We start from the raw sequence: 11,447 nt of genomic DNA, 5'->3' as shown, positions 1-11,447 counted from the left end.
AACAGCAATAATTTATGTCTCATACTGCAGTGGATTTGAGTTCAAGGGGGTGGCTGGAAGGGCAATTTAATGAAGTGCAAAGGAATGGGCAACATGAGATACTGAAGCTGGAAAAAATACCAGCCTGCTACTAAATAATTTCCTTCTGACTAGGCATGTCCTGCAGTCTCTAAATCCTTCTTCCAAAGGATTTAATAAATCCCCTGCTTTCCCCATCCCCCTCAAACCAGACACTCCTGTGTGGACGGTGGGTCGATCCCCCCTGTGTCTTCCACAGTCCACAGCTGGTCCCAGGGCCATCCTGGTGCGTCTGTCATGCCTTTAGCCAAGGAGGAGCAGGGAGCAATGTCCCAGGAAGGTCACTGCAGCAAGGCATGGGGATGGAGATGGGGAGAGCCACTTGGCCAGCTTCTGAGTTGCTTTGCAGGAGAACTGGGATGGAGATGAGAAGCTGGTGCAATGAAGGCGCAGCAGAAACTATACGCACCTTTGATCCCATCTTCCTTCCAGTTCCTGGAGGCAAATGGCCTGGCAGACACTGATGGGATCCCCCTCTGCTGACCAGCTTCACCCGATCCTGCTTAGCCCATAAATTAGACTCAATGTCATAGCTGTGGATGGCAGTTTCCAGGCCAATGGGGCAGAGCCAACATCCTCATTCTGACCTTTCTTTGTGTCTACATTGGAAGGAAAGAAATGTGAGCGGCTCCTTTCACCATATGCACTGAACGGGGAAGTTGTGCAATGCCCCGGGACAATGGTGGCCTCAGCGATGCCCCTTAAAAGCCTGAGCAAACCGGAGGCCCTTTGGAGCAGGCATCCAGGGTGCTACCAGCAGCGGGCAGGGCTTAACGCAGGCAGTGCTGCTCCTGCTGCTCACTCCTTGCCACTGCCTTGCTTTATGCCTTGAATGGATTTCAATGCCCTTGGCACCACCTCTGAAGAGCCACAAAGACCTGGCCCTGGAAGAGGGCTGCGGCTAGAAAAGCAGATGCTATGTCACTCCTCTTTGCTGGAGGACGGCTGGGAAGAGGAGGCCCAGGAAATGAGAGTGTATTTCATGTTGACTTTGCTATTTGGTGCGATGCCAGAGTATTCGGCAGTGAGGGAGGAGGGGAAGATTATCTTTGCTGCAAAGAAAACTGAGTTGCTCCACCAGGGAAATCTCCTCTGAGATTTGAAAACCGATGGGAAGGTCACCCTTGATGCTCCAGACTGGCATGGCGTGCCCTGCCGCAAAGTCGCTGCCCCGCAGGAGGTACAGCTCAAATCACCGGCAGTGGGGGGAATTACCATAGCCCTAGGGCCATGCCACAGCTAACACCCTCCTGAACATGTTTTTCCTCCCATAACCTTGATGCAAAGCTGGGTGTCCCCCTCTTGCCCACTCCCTGACAGCTCTTTCCCATCCTCCCAGCATAAAAGGCTGAGCTCGAGCCCAGCCAGCAGCTGCCCTGGTTGCCTCATGGACACAGGGCTGCCCTGTAGGGAGGGACCCTCGTCCTGCTGCTAAGCCCATCCGTATCCCTAGCCTGAACCTGAGTCGGGGAGGGAATGAACACCCCCTCCCCCCTTTTCTTTGGACTTGGACAAAACCAGCTCATTTCCTACCACTGCAGCTCTTGCAACATTGATATGAAATCCAGCTCTCAAGCTGTTAGTTTGGCTGATGTTTTCTACAGCAAGATGTAGACGGTGTCTGTATCCTACACTGTGATATCATATAGGATAACCTATATAGTGTGCCTGCATCCTGCTTCTCACTCAAGCCCAAGTCTGAGTGAGCAGGTACCTGGGACGACCAGTTTGCCTAGTAAATACCATAACCAGCCCAGGGGCAACCAGCACCTGCCCTCTCCCTGGCTCTGCACCCATGGGTGAACACAGCAGTGAGTTTGCTGGATGAACCTCTATCTTGCCTATGATCAAGTCTACCTGAAGACTGTATCTGTCCTTCACCCGTCTGACACCAGCCATTCTCCCAGCTCCGCTTTCCAACCTGTCCTCTCTGGTGTGGCCCTGGCTTCTCTTCTGACCTTGCAGGGATCATGTCCATGGGTGTAATTCAGAAGGGCTGTAAGGGTTAAAGCTTGGGGCTTTGAAACTTCCAGCGCTCCTCCTCTGGCTGTGTGCTGGAGGTGTGCAGAGCCAGGAAGCGATGGCGGTGCTAGTCATCCATGCAAGGTGTGTGCTTTTCCGGCCAGATACTGTGTGTCCTGATATAATTCAGTGGCATCAATGAGAAGGGCAGATGCTGGGAAACAGATGAGGGAAACAGGGCACAGGAGAAAAAGTCCGCAAAGTAATTTCAAGAAGTAACACCCATTTATCTATAACACAGCCCTTGCCAGTGCTGCCTGCCCCACCCCTGTAGAGGGAAGATCCCGCACAGCTGAGCTGGTCCCGCTCACCCAGCAATGCCCTCGCCCCTCAGGAGCTGTAATTTGTGGTGTTTCCCGCCGGCAGCTGCAGCACGGTCCCTGCCCAGCTCCAGCAGCTGGTGCGGGAGAGCTGCCACGGGATGTCCTGAGCTGCTCCATTCCCCCAGGCCCCGGCTTTCCTCACCCTACGCAAACAGTTTATGCAAGAAGCCCTGGGCTCAGCCTCTCCCTGGGGTGGAGCACCACCAGCACGCACAGGGACATGCTGCCCTCGCCAGCCTCTCCCAGCCACCCCCCAAAGATTGGCACAATTTTGCCTGCCGTTCCCTGGGATGTCTGCAGTCCAACCTCTGTTCCTGCAGTTTACCCAACGGCTGCACATAGTGCCTGCAGGATCCAGCCTGCCTGCTCTTCACTTGCAGCCTAGGGCACCAGCTTGCAGCAGTCACTGTTTTTTCCCCAGCCATTTAGGGCCCCTGGAGCCAGGAGGATGTTTGTCCCATCCTCCCTTCAGCCGATGCTGTGCCATGACACCCAAAATGATCAGGGGAGCATGACACTCCTCTCGAGGTGGCTGCAAAATGTTTGGATGTTAAGACAATCCCATCTGGCTAGTAGTATTGCTGGCAGCAATTTCCCTGCAAGACATAAGCTGCGTGGTTACCTGGCCTTCTGCTTTCCACCCTTTGCAACAAGGCCACTACTTCCAAGTACTCAACTTACTGAGATCCCATAAGGATTTGGTTGCATTAAGCCACTATACATCTTCCTGGGCCAAGGCTTCAGCAGGATGCAAATCAGTAGAGCATCACTGCCGTCAACTCAACAGAGCTCCTCCAACTCTGTGGAAGAGCAGCCGCAAGCTGCCCTCCGCCTCTTACCGGGCATTGCTGCATCTCAGCACAACTGTGCATCTGAACAGGCAACATGGGACACGTTACCCTGCCTGCCCTGCCGGTCCTGGGTCCAAACACCCCTTCCTTACGTCAGGGGTGGGCATTGGATGTCCCTGATACCTCTGTGCTCTAAGCGTGGCTCACTTCTTGGCAAGCTCATCCTGAGGTGCTGCCCCACAAACATGCCAGAAAAGACCAAAATGTGTTTATTATTTTGCACCCAGTAATCATCAGCTCATGGTCTGTGGCTGCCAAGCCCAAGGGACCTGCAAAAAGCCCTGATGCAGGGAGGAGGCACAGGGACCGGCAGCTCCCCTGCAAGGCAGCTGACGTCCTTCAGTTAAATCCCCTGAAACCCAGCTTGTTCGGTGTTTTCATCCCTGCACCTACCCCAGCTGCTTCCTGTGGAGTTTCAGGGGGCAGCAGGCTGGAGCCCAACTGGCAGCCACTATCAATCACCCCCCCAGTGCCCCAGGACCGCTGGATTTACAGCAGCCCAGCCTCCTGCTCTGCAAACACAGCAGCTGCTGCAAGCACAAGTCGGAGTCGAGGAAAAACAGCAAAGCAAAGAGGAGGGGAAAAAACCCTTGGAGCAGGCAGGAAAGCCTGAAAAGATCTGGTTGGACCCAGGGAGGACGAAGCCCTGCTTTCCTTGCTCTGCCCCCCCTCCTTTCTCCTTCGTCCCACCCCTAAAAAAAACGCTGATCTGCCTGCAATTAAAAACAAGGCTTCCTTGAGCAGCAATGAAATCTCATCTTATTTTTTTTGGGGGTAGGCTGCGTTACTGGGAAAGGACGGGGCTGCCTCCAAGCTCCGACCCACGCCTCCCCTCTGGCCCTGAATTAAAAAACAAGCGGCTCTGGAGGAAGAAGGGGAGAAGGAAAACATGCCGTTCCCTGCAACTCCACCAGCTCCTGCCCCTCGCATCTCAGCAGCGGAGGCCCTGGCCTGTTGGCAGCGTGCGGATTGGCTGGGGGGGGTGGGAAAGGGAGCCCAGTTTGGTGTTACTGGGCAGACTTGGAGATTTTGGGGGGATGGAGGGAGGGGGGGACACACATACGCGCCTGCGTCAGGAGGGGAGCGTGCACAGGGCTTGTTTTGTGATGCTGGATTCCAGTTCGCCTCCGCCAGCGTGCTGGGACACGGCGTCAGCTGCTTTCTGTCTCACGCTGCTATTTGGGAATTGGCAACAGGGGGGGGACGGGAATGGCAGGGGGACGGGTCTCTGGCCCTGGGTTGGTGCTGGGCTATGCAGTACCCGCCTGAATGTCCCCATAGTGCTGCTGGGGAGGGAGCAGGAAGCGCTGACATCCCCCCTCTGCACGCCTTGGCACCTCCCCGGCACCCTGCCAGGACAGGGGGATCCCGGGAAAGGGGCCGTTCCCCCAGGGGGATACTGGGGGGAGGGAGACGGAAATAGGAGGGGAAAAAGAAGGAAAAAAAACCCCAACAGGGTTTGGAAGTGGAAAATGTCACTGTGCAGAAAGGGGATTGAAAGGAAAGGGAAAAACACAGTCAACCCCTTTGTCTGCTACACTTCAGCATTAAAAATGGCATTTTTCACAGGGAACAGTAAAAAAATCCCCCTGCCGCTGCCCCAAAATGTTATTTCATCCCAAAAGCTGGGTTTGCGCAGGTGGCTGGTCCTGTGTGGGGCTAAACTGATGCCAGCAGGGAATGCATCGAGATTTTTCACCTGGATACTTGTGGCCCCAAACGCTGCCACTGACCTGTCCCTGGAGCCACCCCCGTGCTTCACCGCTGGGGCTCTCCCTGTTTCCCAGCCCCAGCTGCCCAAACTGCCCCCTCTCCCTCCCTGCCTGCAGGATGGGTGCCGGACAGGGGCACCCTGGGCGCCTATACCCATCCCATCACGTGCGGGTATAGCCGAACGGAAAACCCTGGGTTCACCTGGACGGCATCTCTTCCATCACCAGCAACGGGCTGAGAAACTCCAAAGCTGCTCAGCGCTCCCACGCAGCTTGACAGCACAAAATTAAAGCTGAAAGCAGGAGACAAAAACTTAAATGGCAGCAGGAAAGGATTTTTTTTTTCTTCCTTAAAACATGTGAAAGCCAATTGATTTCTCTAGGCCAGAGCCCAAGAAAAAAAGTAAAATCCTTTCCCAGCTCCCTGTGCCAGATGCCCGCTCCATCCTCCTGCGTGAGGGGCTGGGGTACCTCCGGACAAAGTCTGTGCCATGCTGAAAGAAGGGTACAGGAGTCAAGGCTCAGTGCATGAAACAAAGAGGGGCTTTTGCCCCCAAAAGTTACCTTAAAAATCTTAGGAAAACTAAAAGAGATTTTTGAGTAATGTTTTGAAGAGCATCTACATGGCTTCAGGGCCCTGGTGCTGTGTCAAGGGTAACACTAGCTAGTAGGACGCTCGCGTTGGCCTTTGAGTGACAAGTTGCAGGGTTGGTACCCTTTCAGCTTTTTAAATTTCTTAATTTTGCTTGCTCATTAGCATGCAAACCAGAAAGTCCATCACCCCGTCCTGAGCAAAGGGAATATAAACAGCAAGCAGCACTCGCTCCATGAGAATGACAGGGGAACCCATCCTGGTTCCAGTTTCCTGGTGCTTATTACATGACCTTTACATTAATTAATGAGCTTTGACATCGGCAGGAGCAGACACTCGTTCATTAGAGTAGCACCTGCAGTTACAGCGCTGGTGGGGAACACCACGCATGAAACAACATACCTGCTTGTCCACAGCCCAGCACATCACAGGCAATCACACGGAGGGCAACTTCCACCTAGGGGAGGCCAACTGGGGCCCACCACATCCCCCCGAGGGGGCATCTCACCCTCCCAGGACTTTGCTTACCTACGCCACCGTCATAAACACGCAGGGCCGCTGCAGGTCTGCCTTTGCCATCCGGCAGAGCGAGGCACCTTCCCGGTCGCCATCAGAGAGAAGATGGGGTAGGTGACAGCAGCTTGGAAGCCAGCCTGGAAGATCCAGCCCCAGGCACCTCTGAAAGCCAAGCAAAGCCCAAGACAAAAGCATTTGGAGAGCCGTGCTCATTAGAGAAGAGGGTGAGGTGTTTTTCACTTGTGTGATGTGAGCTTCTATTCATGGTTCCTCATTAGGACTCAAACAACCTGTGGACCTGTCCCAACTTTTGGTTGGCAGTATCTGTGCTCCTATCAACTTGCAATTGTCCATTGGGCAGGTCACTCAAGGGGGGGGGGGGGGGAAGCCCATGCAATTATAAACCAGGTCCTTCCTTGTGTTCAGCCTCAGCTCAGTGGACACTCTCCTAGGGTGACCCAAGACACTGACCTGGGCCTTCTGCCCTCTTCCCATTCACTGCACAGTCTGGCCAAGGCCAATTCCAAGGGATTTTAATTAAAACCTCTTTCCAACCACAGTGGTGGGCATTTTGTCTGTTAATTGTGGAACAGACAGCCTCTCAGCGAAACAAATGACTGTCCAGTTGGCCAGTGTACCCTTTCCAAGCCAAGAGCTGGGAACATTAGCACCGAGCACAAGAACGGTCTTTCATAGTAAGGACACATACAAAACAAGAGGTGAGCGGTCATCATCATCATTAGGATGCAAAAATGAGAAGAACATTTTCTTCTGCTGGGTAGGGGTGGAAACTGGGTTCAGAGCCTGTCTCTGCCATGTTGAAAAACCAAGATGGGAGATGGACAACCACATCTGACCCTCACACCTATTTCACCCTTGGAGCAATCAGAACAGTTGATTTGCTTTGCACTCGCTCCACTCTAACTTTTTCTAGGGAAAGGATGATCAGATTTGTACCCACTGTTCCAGTGGAGGTCTTGATGGCTCTTGCCCTGAGGGTTTTAAGGTCAACGGAGAGGCCTTATCATCAGAGTCCTCTAAGGGTGCATCTGCCTTTTGCATGACAGCATTCAGTCAGTGGCTCAGAGGTACTGTGTGAGATCAGTGGATAGTCCAAAGCCCTTCTCTGTTACCTCCAGAAAATGTGAAGTCCTATCTTATCATATGTTGTTGCTCCTCAAGCTCAAAGACTTTGTGTTTTATACTGCTGAGCTTCATATCGTTGTTGTTGCTCCTGTCTTCCAGGTCATCCAATTCTCTTTTTGTAACACCTATAACTTCCTGTACTGTTGATACCCCTTCAGCTCTGCCTCATTCACACATCTCAACGTTGCTCTTCTACTTTTTTGGGTCATTCACAGAAATACGAAGCAAGACAGGCCCCAAGGCTGACATCTGGGTAGCTTCAGGGGAAACCTTCCCTTCTGCCTGACGCTTCCCTTTTTAACACCAGCCATAGCCACCTGATGTGCAGTCAGCCCAGACCCACCTTCATCCCAGTCTCCAACCACATACAGATCATTTCTTTCTTCAAAATCCATTGGAGATCTTGCAGCCTTCCCTGAAGGAGAACAATTTGGCTTCTCCAGTGCAGTCCAACTGTCCACAGCAAGGATGGGCATCCTCTGCATCAGAGGACAGGCTTTGGTGGGGATGTCAGAGATGAAAGGAAGCCTTCCAGCTATGGCATTTCTCTTCCTGAAAACAACCTGAGGCACACATGTGGTAGACTTGGGCTGTGTTTGTTGACACAGCACCCAGCTCCTGCAGCGTGGAGCAGCATGCAGAAAACCCGTACCACCCTTGCCAGGAAAGAGCATAACGTCGCTCGCTGTAACAGCCCACCTGGGCTAGACACCAACCAGCTGCCGAACCCACTTCCCTTGAGCCGTCCCCTCATTAGGCCGATTATAATTACCTGCCAACCTAATTGCACCCTTTCCTTCAGGAGAAGCTCAGAGATACTGCTCCTACAGAGCAGCAGAGATTTGGCAGCATGCTGGGAAGCTACTGGTAATTAGAGGGATATTTTTACAACCTATACTGAGTGCCTTAGATCAAGCGAGTGGATCTAGGCATGCAAAAAGCTGTGGTGTGTATCTAAAGCGTGCTGCTCACACTCCTCATGATTAAACATCATCATTAGCACAATTCACGTGGCAGACAGGAAAACCCTAGCTTCTGTCTTCGTGCTCTGCAAGGGCTATAGCTTCAAATGTGACATGATTTCAAGGGTGTCCTGGCTAGTTTGCTTGCTCAGAATTTAAGCCTGGCTTTGCCTACAGCGGGTAGCACAGGAAAATGACATGTTCTTTAGTGACAGCACAAAAAAAATTCACCTTGAAGATAAAAAGACCCCTCCTCTCCTTTTCTAAGCATGGCATATGCTTCAGGAAGCCATACCTTGGTCTTTCTGCCCTAAAATCATTACCAGCTTTCCCCTAGAAAACAATATGAGTGTATTTGTAATTGAAGGATGTTGACCAGAGGATGAAAACAAGCTGCTAAGGAAAGTTTTCACTTTCAAATGCTACAGCTTTGCTGTTTGGAAACTTTCCCTATTTCATGTTCTCCTTTCCAGCCAACTCACATTTTTGTTTCAATCTTTACAGCCCCAGCCAGGCACTTCTGTGCGGAGCTGTTGTTAGTGTGTCATGGATAGCAACACATACCTAAGAGAAGGAGTCAACGTTTGCTGGAAACAGGCCTGGCTGAACTCCCTTTCCACCTCCCTAATCCAAATGGCCCCCAGCTTTGGAAAAGTTTGCCTCCAACTCTGAACTTGCTTGGCCCCAACTGCTATAAATAGTCAGAACAAAACCTCCCGGGCCAAATGCCCTGAGTGTTTAGAAATCTTTGATCTCGCACTGCTTTTTGAGAGCTTGAGCCTTTTCAACTCGTGCAGCTTGAGCCCATATTGTAGCTCAAAGCGGGGCCAGGGACACCCAACCGGCAGGCTGGGAAGCGGGAGGGTGTTGAGCCCTGTTGTGCACCCCAAGCACGGACCCTTCTCGTCTCTCCCGTGGTGAACCAGCATCAGTGCAAGACCAGAGGACGGGGCACTGAATCAGAGCCACGATACCCACCTTGAGTCCATGGACGTCCCCAAGCAGAGCCATCCCCCAGCCAGAGCCAGCCAGCAAACACTCCTCCTTGCCTCCGGCTGCCATGTTTGCCTTCTGTTCCCGTTTTCCTGTGGGTTGAGGGTGCTTTGCTTCCTCCTCCTTCTGGGTGTGCCTGGCTCTTGTGCCTTGGCATCACTTGCCTTGGCCAGAGACGGAAGTGGAAAGACACAAACACCGGGGGGGGGAAAAAAAAAACCAAAACACAACAGAAAAGGGGCTGCTCTTGCAGCATTTCCAACCCATCAAGCCCAGAGTAGGAATCCTATGAGAAAGCCGGCTCTCGCAAAACCCCAGGCCAAAAGGTTTGGATAAGCGGCCCCAGGGTTTGCACCCCCTGCCAAGATCCCAGTGGTTTCGGAGGAGCACAGCTCAGCTCTGCTGGCCGCCAGTGCTTGCAGGGGTGCTCAGCACCCACAAACCGGCAGCCAGAGCAGGCACCTGGGCATGCTGCTCCTCAAGCCTCCCCTGCCTCCCCTGCCCAGGGCTGGTGCAGCTGCACGGGGAGGCAGCCTCGCATACCTCCCCAGCCTTCACCAACCCCAGCCCTTGTACAGCTCCAGCCACCAGCTTGTTCTTCCCATCTAGGCACACAAAAGGGACCTTGAAGGCCACCCAGCTTTCCAAGCTCAGCGCTGCAGCAGGCAGCACCTGCTTTTCCTACCTCTGCATTTCCAATGGGTTTTTATGTGTGCAGCTCAGAGCCCCCAGATCCTAGCCAGGAAAACAGCTTTCTGCCCAGGCAGCTTTTTCCCTGCCAAAGCTCTTCCTTTTGAGAGCAGAAGTAAGCAATGCCACTGCATGCAGCAACACAAGGAGTGCAGCAGGGCTGGGGCAGGGCAGCTCGGGAAAACTCACCGGCAGCGCCTTGGAGGAGAGGGGACCTTGCCGCCCACCGTGGCCGGCAGGACAGACAACCAGGACAGAGGTGCAGCACCAAACCATCCTTCCTTCGTATTGCTTTAGCAGCGATAGTGTTTCCTAGGAGTTTTGCTGCAGCCTCGCACTTGGCCAATGCTTTTCCCCAACCAAGTGACTTTAAGGTGGTTACAGGACACTTTGCTCCAGAGCAAATCCCACTTGAAACTCTTGGAAGTGTTTCAAACCCCAGCAGTGAGGGTTTCCTCTCTGCCTTCTCACCTTGCCCCACAGCAGGCTGGCAGTGGTGAAATCATGGCTCTGTGGAAATTCAGGGGAGCTGGCATGGGCTTGGGCTGGCGCGTCTCTGGGGAGTCAGCTTAGCTAATACTGTGTTGGGAAAGGGCTGAGGTCAGCCCCATCGCCCTCTGCCACTGACAGGCATCTAGCATGGGGGCAAGAGAGCCTGGAAATTACTCCTTAGGGGAAGTTATAAATAAAGCAGCCCAGCTTTAAGGGAGCACTGAAACCCCACGCACAGAGCCCATTGCAGAGAGAGGACCGGCATTCGACCCCCTCCTCGCCCCGCTGCATCCCACGGTACATCAGATGGGGCTTGGTTCCACGCCTGGGACTGTGCGTTGTCAGGTAGCCGGGTTGCAGCAAAACCCTTGCAGAGGACACTCAGCCCGGCTGGTGTCTGCACAGTGTCCAGCCTGGAGTCACTTCTGGAGCACCCATCCTCGGCTCTCCAAGGCCATGGGACTTGCCGCCTGAGCCCTGCCAGGGATCTTTGCCCCTTTTCCTGCTTGCTCCTCACCAACAAATGGCTGCAGCGCCCAGAAACCCCCCTGGGTGGGCTCCCATAACCTCCCTGTATCCCAGGCTGTGGCACCCCAGATGGGGTGGCTGCTCCCCAGGGAGCACACGAGGGGATGGGCTGCCCCACAGAGGGCTTGGCAGCATGCTGCCTCGGAGGCGAGGGCTGGCTCAGGGCTTTGTTTTATGTCCTGTTTATCCTGCCGAGAGCAACAGAGGAGTTCAGTGTGCAGGAATCTCGCGCCCTCGCCCCGCTCCCCCGCTGCATGAAAGCTGCTGAGCAAACAGGAGAAAATCAAAGGCGATTGCGCCCTGCTGGCAGCCCGCTGGGTTTCCGCACTGCTGGCCCCGCTGCCAGCTCTTACATAAGCTGCCGGCTTGGCCCGGTGCTGCACTCAGGGCTTTTTTCTTGTAAACCAAGCAGCTGCCCCAGCAGAGCCTCTCTGGGACCCTGCAGCTGCGCTGCCCCCTCCGCTCATTGTGGAAGACCCCTCTCCTGCCTCCTTGCCAGCCTGTTGGGTTCCACCCCCAACCCCCCTGTCAAGTAAGATATG

At 53.8% G+C, this 11,447-nt stretch overlaps 1 long non-coding RNA gene across 1 annotated transcript; it reads right to left on the bottom strand.

The window, feature by feature from the left end:
• Positions 1–5,203: 5,203 nt before the first annotated feature.
• Positions 5,204–9,388, bottom strand: LOC143160460 (uncharacterized). The gene is made up of 3 exons (XR_012995385.1): positions 9,181–9,388; positions 6,107–6,256; positions 5,204–5,279 (listed from the first exon to the last, which is right to left on the bottom strand). It is a non-coding gene; the product is annotated as an uncharacterized LOC143160460 (long non-coding RNA).
• Between the last annotated feature and the right edge of the window lie 2,059 nt (positions 9,389–11,447).

This window comes from Aptenodytes patagonicus, chromosome 5, assembly GCF_965638725.1.
Source record: "Aptenodytes patagonicus chromosome 5, bAptPat1.pri.cur, whole genome shotgun sequence".
In the NCBI taxonomy this organism is placed as follows: domain Eukaryota; kingdom Metazoa; phylum Chordata; class Aves; order Sphenisciformes; family Spheniscidae; genus Aptenodytes; species Aptenodytes patagonicus.
The sequence above is the reverse complement of the archived record's forward strand: the minus strand, read 5'-3'. Positions and strand labels throughout refer to the sequence as shown.